This window comes from Ruditapes philippinarum, unplaced genomic scaffold (assembly GCF_026571515.1).
Source record: "Ruditapes philippinarum isolate M1 unplaced genomic scaffold, ASM2657151v2 ctg600_1_1_1_1, whole genome shotgun sequence".
NCBI lineage: Eukaryota > Metazoa > Mollusca > Bivalvia > Venerida > Veneridae > Ruditapes > Ruditapes philippinarum.
Genome location: NW_026855782.1, coordinates 385,867 through 397,350, shown reverse-complemented (window position 1 = coordinate 397,350; position 11,484 = coordinate 385,867). Strand labels below are relative to the sequence as shown.

General features: G+C 32.0%; 1 long non-coding RNA gene across 1 annotated transcript; it reads left to right on the top strand.

Annotated features, from left to right (window-relative positions):
* Positions 1-9,805: 9,805 nt before the first annotated feature.
* On the top strand, positions 9,806-11,473 carry LOC132744363 (uncharacterized). Its single transcript, XR_009627687.1, has 2 exons — positions 9,806-9,920; positions 11,093-11,473. It is a non-coding gene; the product is annotated as an uncharacterized LOC132744363 (long non-coding RNA).
* Positions 11,474-11,484: the final 11 nt, after the last annotated feature.

The following is an 11,484-nucleotide window of genomic DNA, read 5'->3' as shown; positions in this document are numbered from 1 at the left end:
TCTAAAGTATTTGACAATGGCTGACAATCGTATCCTTGCTCGAGGGATTATGAACGGAAAATAAGTAAGACAGCCAATAAAAACACATACCAGAAAAATCCATGTTCTGTTAAAAAGAACCAGAGTTCTAATTATCACAATTAGTAAATAGAAACCAAACCGTGTTATTAATAATAGATGATGCTAAAAAACAAGTATATTTAATAAAGTTTCGCTAGTTGAAAATATTTTGTTGGTTGAAATTAGGTGAAAAAAATATGTTAAAGGAGCAAACCTCCAGACTTTCATCAAAAATTTAAAAATGCTATGTAAATGAAAAAAGTACAAAATTTTCAAGTTAACAAAGAAAGTAATTTACATAAATTTATTGCAAACAACACTTTTAATCCACGTTATTTACCAAATAAATGTCAATATATGCATTCATTTAAGCCCTTTATGCATTAAACACGCAAATTAATTTCATTTTCATTAAAATCTTAGTAAATTTTACTAAATCTTTTCTTGTTATAAACATTTTATTTCCCATATAGTACAAACATGTAAAAAGTATTGTTTGTTCAGCATAACGTCTAGCAATGAGTATGAACAGTCAATACCGTGCCAAAGACCACCCAAACTAAAGACCACTCTACAAAATAAATGCCACCCTTAAACAGCACTCCGATGCTTAAACAGAATAGAGAATCCACTTGTTAAGGTAAACTTGTCCATTTGGTTGGTAGTTTGTAGCTGGATATTCGAATTACCAACTATCTACTAGCTAGTAGTAGGTTATTTCTAATTCCGAATTATTTAACAGGTGGTAATTAGTAAGTCAACCTACTATCACCAGCATGAAATGTTAGATCACATCATACATTATGTGGAACACAAAATAAGGTAGGAGACCTAGTTGTTTATTCGCGCCAATACCTAAATACTTACCAGAAATTCGGTCGTAAGTATCGGTCGTAATATAAAATCGCAGTTACGACAGTCTTTGTTGATAAAACGGCACCTTGGTATGTAGTTTAAGATTCAACTGGGTCCCCTGATCGACGTTTGGAGACGGGTGATACCATTAAGTAGAATTCATTTATATTGTCATATATTTGCTAGTTTTTTTTCTGATAACTATTTTCTGTGTTTTGAGTAATACATGAAATGTTCGAATAACCATCTATCTTTTGGTTGGTAGTTGGAGATTCACGCGAATAACTGATCCTGGTCTATTAATGGTGGAGGGGGTGTTACCATATTATAGTAAATACATATTTTTGTAACATAACCGTAACATTTGTTTCAGAAAAAATATGTTCAGTTTAACTTTTCAGAAGAATATATGCAATATACCAACTACCTTTTAGTAGGAAGTTGGGTATTCTCGCGAATGATAGATGTGTTCTCACACTGTCTCCCTGTGTCTACTAGGGGCGTGATAGATTGTTCTCCGTTATATCCGTTTTATTTGTTGCGGAAAAGTACTTTATGATTTGAGGGAAAACATACAAAGTACGTATTACCAACTACCTTTTTGTAGATAGTTGGGGATTCGCCCGTTTTGATCCCAGATGTAATATACCAAATCTCTAGGCCTATATAACTCAAAGTAAAATTGATGATTCCCTGGAGGGACCGCTTTTTAAAAGACATTTAATACGTTTCCATTTTGATGATTTAAGACCACAACATATTTCATCCCTTTTTTAACAGATACCTAGTGAGGAAAGCATTTTCCACTCATTAATCACTCTTCATCATTAATGTTGTCTCAGAGCGATAAGATTGGGCGGCTACCGGTACCTTGATCTACATGTGTAAAAAATAATAATGATACAATCATATCATGAAGTTAACGTTTAACTCAATTTCCTCAATTCTTCCGTTAGTATGAAACATAAAGAAATCATCACTTTAATGTAGTAACGTGTTAACTCCTGATATAATGCAATAGGAGTTAAGCCGTTTTTGAACTAAAGTTACGATTTATCGCACAAAAGGACAGCGAATCTGTTTATTTTAGGGTGTTAAATTAATGTATAAAAAATAGAAAGAGGAAAAGTAGCAAACTTGATAAGAAAAATATGTTTTACAATGCAACGGAAATTTAAATTATCTTCCTTGATAAATACTTTATACTAATATAGCAGAAAAGGGGATGAAAAAGTTACTTTTTTCTCTATTTATGTTAGCCACAGCTTACAACATTGAATTAAAACAGACAAGCAGGTTCAAATATAAAATGGAATTTACGATGTGTTGTATTTTTAAATTCTTCGTCTCGTCAGAAATATTCGTAATGTCCTTACAAGGTAAGCTTAATAAAATGTCTTCGTGCATACCTTCTTATGCATATGTTAGGCAGAGTTAATCACCTGTATTGATATATAAGTTTTAACGAGATATAACTTAATATAATTTTTAACTATTTAAGTATAATAACAGTGATGATTATAATAATAATGACAACGATGATGATAATAATAATTATTTATATTATTAGAAATAAGATTAATTTTGTTACCTGCTTAGAATATACATGATACACCCACAGCTCTGAAAATTGCCAGTGAGTAAACATGATTATTTGCGCTGACAAACGTTATACGTTTTTGCTCCTCATCATGAATCAACTGTTAATTGTTAAAAAATCTACCTGCTGGAAACCTAAGCTCATTCTTTTTAGCAAATACGCATTTGCAGGCCTACTTTTATAAACCTACAACGCATCAACTCTTCGCGCTTACTACTGGGCATTTGATAGGCTGGCTATCGCATTGTTCCCTGCAGGATGGAACCCACGGGAAACCTTGCGGGATGAAGCCCGCAAGGTATTGGTACGAGGTATTGGTACGAGATTAATTATACCGCCTCCGTGGTCGAGGGGTTAGAGTTGATGACTTCTAATCCATTTACCTCTCTGGCGTGGGTTCGATCCCCGGGAGATGCTTTGGTAGTTTAGCGCGGAGGAAGGGAGTCTAGCTAGTACTGGTGTAACTCTCCAGGAACGATGGTTAGGAAACTACCCGTCTATATGACTGAAATACTGTTGGAAAAAGGCGTAAAATGAGACAAACAAACAAACAAACGAGATTAATTTTTGAGGTATGGAGGAGCACGTGACCCGTTTTCAGTACATTGAGGAGCACGTGATCTGTAAACCGTAAATGACTGGTAAAACTTTTCGAAAACATAGTTTAACGCCGTTTTCCGATACGTTACGGATTTAGCTATTGGGGTCGGGTGTACACCTACTTATGTACATAACACTTAAATGTGTATACTACTATGTTATCTCTATTTTTCTAGCATTATCGAACCGTTTGATGTGTTTGAAAATTATCAATGTTCCTTTAATATCTATCTAAAATTTTACAAAACATAAATTGTTTATAATGGAAATCTGTAAATTAAACAATTCGTAGAGGCATCTGCCGTAACACATATAATATATTCTGTGTAAACTTGTGTCTTTACTATCTTTATTTTTTGCACAGAATTATTTACACAATGGTATTAAATGAAATACTCAAATCCTAAAATCGACCTCGGTCTTTGACTGTCACCGGTCTCCATAGACCTCTATTGATCGATTATTTTTAACTATATTCTCAATACAAACTTTTTTCAAACCATTTTAACAGTTTAACGAAATACCTTAGTTTAAATAATTAAAAAATCCATCCGCAGGAAAGCATTTGATAAGCTTGTTTTAGTATTGAAATAATATTTCATGCAACATTCTACGTCTCAGTTTTTTAAGACATATACTTACTCCATAAATTATTGATCTTAGTTGATCTTTGTCGCACTTTTTACTTTTTCAAACACTGTATTTTAATATGAGTGTATGCCAGTCATGTTATTAGATTATACACAAAATCTGAAGATAATCAAGATAAATAAATGATCGGCTTTATGCTAAGTTTATGCTAAATTTATGCATTTTATTTAAGTCTACAGTAATTTTCCACAATGTAGACCGACGTTTCAATTTGTTACAGATAATCCAGAAGAATATCGACGTGGACGTGGCGTCCTGACAGGAAGTTCGAGTGGGTACGTCGTAACCGTTTATTATTTTATTATCTTCCAAAATCCGTCATATAGTCGATCATTTTGTATTGCATTTTTTTATTGCAGGATTGTTGAAAGTCATTCTATCATTTACCAACTGATATTAAAATGTACTTGTATCAATACATGTTTGTAATCTAACAGTAAAACACTCTGAAAATGATACCAAGTGACAACTTTATTGCGTATTTGGAAAGCGAAAACAGTGAAAAAAGTGAACAAAGTACTAGTCTGAGTTTCGTATAATAAAAGAATAGAACAAGACAAGATGTTATCGCTCTTGCGAACTTTACATACTTGTGCCTGCAAAATGATACTGGTGCTAAAGTAACCGAAGCACATGTCTGAAAGGGATTGCAAGACTAGAAAACGGTAAATCCATCGGAAATACTACAAACAACAAAATTATATGAAAATGGCAACAAAGCGGTTTGACAGCGTCTTTTCATAGCAAATTATGCAAAGCTACAACGCCCCAGACACCGGAGTTCAAGTTTTATATTTAAGCTGATGTTTCCCTGAGCAAGAAACTTTACACTCCTTGCTTAGTACTGGAAGATTCCAAGAACGGCTTGAAAAGTGTGTATATGCTTATAACTTCCTACACAATCAAACTAAACTAAGCAAAATTCTGTTTAAACTTAGGAAAAGGTAAGGTGTAATGATGTTGTTTTGTTAAAACGTTGGTATTATCATTTCCAAAACGTAAGTGTTAAAGATTGAATGCCTCTAAGGCTGGTGCTGGGAGGTGGGGGGGGGGCGGGTGTTAAATGTGTTCTTCAGTTACGTTATCTGTAATGAAAAGACTTAATTAAACCGGGTCTGCAATGTTCAGCTTTCATGTGATTTTGTTATTTTAACATCAATTTTCTAGATGTTTATACATATTTATGCTGTATATAATTACACAGTTCTCCCATTTTCTGTATCTGTCTATATTGGCAAGGAATTAAAAATGTAAGTACATGATATTTAAATCTATTCACAGCAATTTGCTGTGACATAAAACATTTAATTATCCCAAGGAATACAAATTTTTACTTGTGTTTGTCATTTTAGATCTGAAAAAGGGACAAAGAGATGGTTGACATTCTTCGCCTTAATTTCAGTTTTGGTGTTACTTTCGGGAATTCTATATCTTTACAAGAACTGTTGTTAGGGACAAAGTTACTGCACTATGGACTGAATTTGAAGTTGACATAAATGGTATATGACTGTAACATGTCAGAGCAATAGTTCTTACATTTTTACTTTTTTCGTATTTAATTCAAATTTATTGTATTGCTGAATCACATGTGGAGTGAAATTTACAAGAATGAAATTGGATGACATGTGTGTCATAAGCAGAGTTACTCGATTTAATTCAATTTAACAATAATACAAATATTTTTAAATAAATATAATTATATATATATATAGGTTTAGAGAATGGAATTAAAGTCAAATGTTAAAGCTTATATGCAATTGCATTTCACTATCGAGATATAGCATTGTCTTTGAATTAATGTTAAGCATGCTAGATAGGAGTTTACAAAAAAATAAAATAAGATTTATATACTGAATCTTATCTTTATTTCTTCTAATTTTTTAACGTATGAAAACTTGTGTTGTTTATTAATACAGAAGTAGCTACTACAAGAACTATTTTTTTGTGCAATGCACTATTTCTATTAGCTGCGGAAGGTAACAAACTGTGAGTAGACTGGTCTTTGGTGTATTTTTTATTATCTTTCTTTCAGTGTTTTTTCTCTCTTTTAATTTACCATTTTCATGGAAATTGATGTACATATTTTTAATCGTCCTCCAAAAATTGATTATTCGTTGTTAATATGATAGGATAATATGATGAAATTTATTCTTTTTAGATCATGTTAAAATGTAGGAGCCAACAGCTTACTATATAACCAACTTTGTTTCTATGATATCATATTCACTATTGATAATTTGTGCCATATATCGCACAGACAGTTTGGGGAAGCAAACGCGAATGTTATGTTACTTTTAGACAAACATAGCTGGAGAGTACTTGACATGGACAAATTCTTAATATATATATTTGTACCAGACCCTTGGTACTTTCAGGATTTTATTCCTAGAAAGCGCAATTCAGGTTGTGAGAATAATGTGTGCATGGCTTTAATATAAATGCAGTGTTGATATACTATTATAGACATTTGTTTAAACTTCTACAAACGTTTAAGATATACCATTGTTAAATCCGGTGCTAGCGGACAAAAACAAACCCCAAACACCAACAAAATACAAACACATAAACAATGCAATGTGCAAAACAAACCTCTGGTGACGTCGACAATAAAAAATTAACACATGTCAACATAAATCATTCATTCCAAGATTATACATAAATGTCCTGTTCTGTCTTATTTAAGATAACTTTATTATTGGAGTATCTCAATTAAAAATTTGTCTCTTTTTTCAAATCTTTCAATTCTGCCATTCATAACACTGTTTCACCATCGTGCCATCGCGTTTTACCACCGTACAATCGCGTTTTCACCATCGTGAAATCTCCTCTATACGTTGCTGATCGTAGAGCAGCAACGGTGGTCTTCTTAAAATGTCTGTCCTCGTAGAGATCTTCTCCCCAGGACCAAATTCTTTGCATCGTGGAACGCAGGAAGACAATAGAAGAAAGACACCTCTTCCGAGAGGCAGCAATATCGTTTTCGTCTCAGAAATACCATGAAATAGTGTCACCTAAAGTGTAGCAAAAATTATAGCATTTATTATTAGCTGCATTTAATTTGTCAAATGAATAAAAAAGAAGAAAAATGTGAAAAACAATAAAAAACGACAAAACAAAATGTAAAACAACTAAATTAAATAATTCGCGATTTAAAGAGTTCACGAAAACGTATAATATTAATCAATTTTCAGGAGCATGACATGTAAAAAAATATTGCCTTAGAGTTATTGTATTATTCTACTTAACGCATAGGAAAAATACATAAGGAATAAAGATAGTCCGAACACGAAAAAGCTTATTTTGTCCGAATAACTTACACCATTATAGAACTGTAAGAAAAGCCTTCATTGTTACCAGTGTTAATTGATGTATGAAGTAAGGGGAATATTTGCAAAAGATATCTAATGAAATATATAATAGCAGCTTATCTTATCTATATGTAGATTCATACACTGTTGTAACGTAGAAGCATTCCAAAGTTATTAGGATTTTAGGTGTGAAAGAAAACAGTTATCCCATACTTCATCATATTGTTGTTATATTTTCAGAACCTTCGCGATTATTTATTCAAATACTTTAAGCGTTACGATTTGAATATTGTTAAAGCTGGAGCTATATTTGTATATCATTTTCCATTATCTCCAAAGAAAAACATTAAATAGCAAAGCAAACAGAAAACCAATAAGTAACAACCACTCTCGTCCGAAATACCTAGACAACGCTTTAAACAGCAAAATCGAAAATATTGCAGACTCGATTTGATTGAAATCACATTTAAACGATCCACTAAATGTACTAAATAGATTACTGCATTATCACCAAAGGAGCAACATTAAAAAATATCAACAATTGTCAAGCACACACAAGTAGAGTATCGGCTGCATTGTAGTTTTGTGTAAAGAAACCACGTTCATAAAATGTTCTTTTCTGAAATAAATATATTAGATATATTTACAAGGAATAAATGTCACATTGGTTACAAGACAGGTGTCTTAACTACCTGTCAGCGCATATATCGTAGGCTAATGTCCTTCTGACCCCGTTGCTTTATACTTTATAACATCAATGCTGTTAATTGTGTTGCTTTACCTCAGTAGAAAAGACTGGTTTCACACTCAATCAAAAACTATTTATATTACTACCATTTTATTTCTGACTATTATTTATATTTTTATAAGAAAAACAAGAGGACCCAGAGGGCCCTGGATCGCTTAGCTGAGAAATAGGTCAAAGCGGAGCCCCTTTCATTCCAAAACAAGGGCCAGCTTACACAATTTTTGTACACCAAGAAAGGTTTTATGTAAAATAAATTCATAATTAAACCAGTGGTTAAGATGTTGTTTTAATGTGTTGTTTTCTAATTTAAGAGGACAACTACGTACCTTACATACCAACTATCAAAGCACTAGATCTTGTGATTTTTTAGAAGAAGAATTTTTGATACTTCCATAAATAACTCTTAAAAAACTTATTAGGCCCCTGGTTGGCCCGTTTTGATCCGAGGGGAATAATTTTAACATTCTTCACAAAGGACCACTAGATGATGTAATATACCAAATCTCTAGGCCTATATAACTCAAAGTAAAATTGATGATTTCCTGGAGGGACCACTTTTGTACGGGCATAAGGTGAACAATCTTTGAAAAGGACCACTAGATGATGCTAAATACCAGATATCTGATTGTAGGTATTGCACATCTTAACAAGGAGATTTTTAAGATTTTACTATAAAATCTCTATATTATAAGCTTCGCGGGTCTTCTATTGACTATAGCTATAGGCCTTGTGGTTTTTGACAAAAAGTTTTTAAAGACATGGTCTAATGCACTAAAATACTACATGTACAACTACATGATGTTACCATTTAACTATTTGCTAAATTTTTCCGTTAGTAAGAAATATAAAGATATCGTCATTTAAGTGTACATGTAGTAACATGTTAATTCCTGATATTATTCAATAGGAGTTAAGCCGTTTCTGCATTAAGGTGACGAATATCGCACGAAAGGACAGAGAATCTGTTTATTTTAGGGTTAAAATTAATATATAAAAATAGAAAGAGGAAAAGTATCAAACTTGATAAGAAAAACGCTTTTGCAATGCAACGGGAAATTTAAAATATCTTCCTTAATAATTTTTTAAACTCAACATTTATATAGCAGGAAAAGGGATGAAAAAGTTAATTTTTGTTGATTTTTGTTAGTCACAGCTTACAATATTGATTCAAAACAGACAAGCAGGTTCAAAATATGAAATGGAATTTACGATGTGTTTTATTTTTAAATTGTTTATATTTTCAGAAATACTCGTTATGTCCTTTCAAGGTAAGCTTAATCTTTGTGAATACCTTCTTATGCACATGTTTGGTGGAATAAATCACCTGTTTTGATATATTATTAGTTGAACAATATATAACATAATAATAATACTAATACTATATAACATAATAATAATAATCATAATAATAATAATAATTATACTGCTAAAAATAATAATAATAATTATAAAAATGATGATGATGATAACTATTATATAATAATGAAAATGATGATGATGATAAAAATAATAATAATAACAATAATAATAATGATGATAATTTCACATTATTAGAAATAAGCTTCTTTAATGATACACAGCTCTGAAAATTTCAAGGGAGTAAACGTGATATTTTTTTTTTTTTTTGGGGGGGGGGGGGGCTGGCAATTTATCGCAATACCATGGCTAGCCGTTTTTTTGAAATCGTACAATCTACTCTGTTTGTCGTTACCAAGGTCACCTGCTCATTCATGTTAGCATTATGCATTTGCAAATAGTTCCAATAGGCCTATGTGTATAAACAGATAAACTGTTAATCTTAATTGAAAAATGTGTCGACTAGATATTATGACATTCTTAATCATTTAATACACTTTATTTGAACAGGCGTTTAAGCCAGTCATATTATTAGTTTATACACAAAACCTAAAGAAATGAACTAACGATACTCGAAATCGGTCGTTTAAATGATCAAAAAAGTTTATGCAAAATTTATGCAATTTATTTAAGTTTATATTATTTTCCTATCATATAGACTGACGTTTCAATTTGTTACAGATATTCCAGAAGAATATCGACGTGAATGTGGCATAATAGTCATGACAGGAAGTTCAAGTGGGTACGTTGTAAGCGCTAATTATTTAATTATCTTACAATATCCGTCATACAGTCGATCATTTTGTATTGCATTTTATTTCAGCAGAATTGTTGAAAGTTATTCTATTGTTTACCAACTGATATCAAAATGTACTTGTACCTGTACATTTTTGTAATCAAATAGTAATACACTCTAATGGCAACTTTATTGCGTATTTGGAGACCTAAAAATTGAATATAGTGAACAAAGTACTAACCTGAATTCATAGTCACAATATATAGACAGGTAAATTTCATATATAAAAAGTCGCATATCGAAAATGCGCTCTTGCGTACTTTACACACTTGTGTCTGTAAAATAATACATTATTATACTAACGTTAAAATTATACTAACGTTATCGAAGCACACTGACTGGAAGGGATTGCAAAAATGTCCGAGTTCTTTTGAATGTTCGGTTACATGTGAGACAAAATATTTTTTGTCCCAGGTTACATAAAAAACCCATAAAAAAGGTCTGTCAACCGGAAGCACTGCAAACATCAAAATTACATTAAATTACAGCACACTCGGTTTGACTGCACCTTTTTATATGGCAAATTATGTAAAGCTACAGCGCCCAAAGCATCGGGGCTCAAGTCATACATTTAAGCGGCTGTTTCCCTGAGCAAGAAACTGTACACTCCTTGCTTGGCAGGTTCCTAAAACGGTTTGAATAGTGTATATAAGATTATAGCTTCATACACAATCAAACTGAGTAGAACTCTGTTTAAACTTAGGAAAAGGTAAGGTGTAATGATGTTGTCATGTTGAAACGTTGGTATTATTGTTTCCTGCACGTTACTGTTGAAGAATGAATACCGCTAAGGCCGGTGCTAGGGGGCGTGAGAGATGTTACATATTTACGTTATCTATCATAAGCAAACTTCATCAAACTGGGTCCGCAATGTCCATGTGTATTGTTGTTTCATTGTTTCCGAGGGATCATCCCTTTGCCAGATTTTTATACTTATTTATGCTGCATAAAACCACACAGTCCTAGCATTTTCTGTATCAGACTGTGTTAGTTATAAATATAAAATGTAAGTACACGTGTATTTTTATTATCTTTTTACAGACAGTTTGCCGTGAAATAAGACCTTTAACTACCCTGAGGAATACAAATTTTATATAGTAATCTGTTTGTCATTTTAGATCTCAAAACGGCACAAAGAGATGGATGACATTCTTCGCCTTACTTTCAGTTTTGTTGTTACTTTCGGGAATTCTATATATTTACAAGAAACGAAGTTACTGCACAATGGACTGAATATGAAATTTACATAAATGGTATATGACTGCCAAACGATATGCCTAAAACAGAGAAAATAATTTTTACATTCTTACTTATTTCGTACTCTTTTTTTATTTCTGACGCACATGTGGAGTGACGTTACTACATTACTTAATTTATCTGTCAAATGTTAAAGCTCATATGCAATTGCATTACACTATCGAGATATAGCATTTACATGTCTTTGAATTAATGTTAAGCATGCTAGATAGGAGATTTAAAAATTTTAAAATATAGATTTATATACTGAATT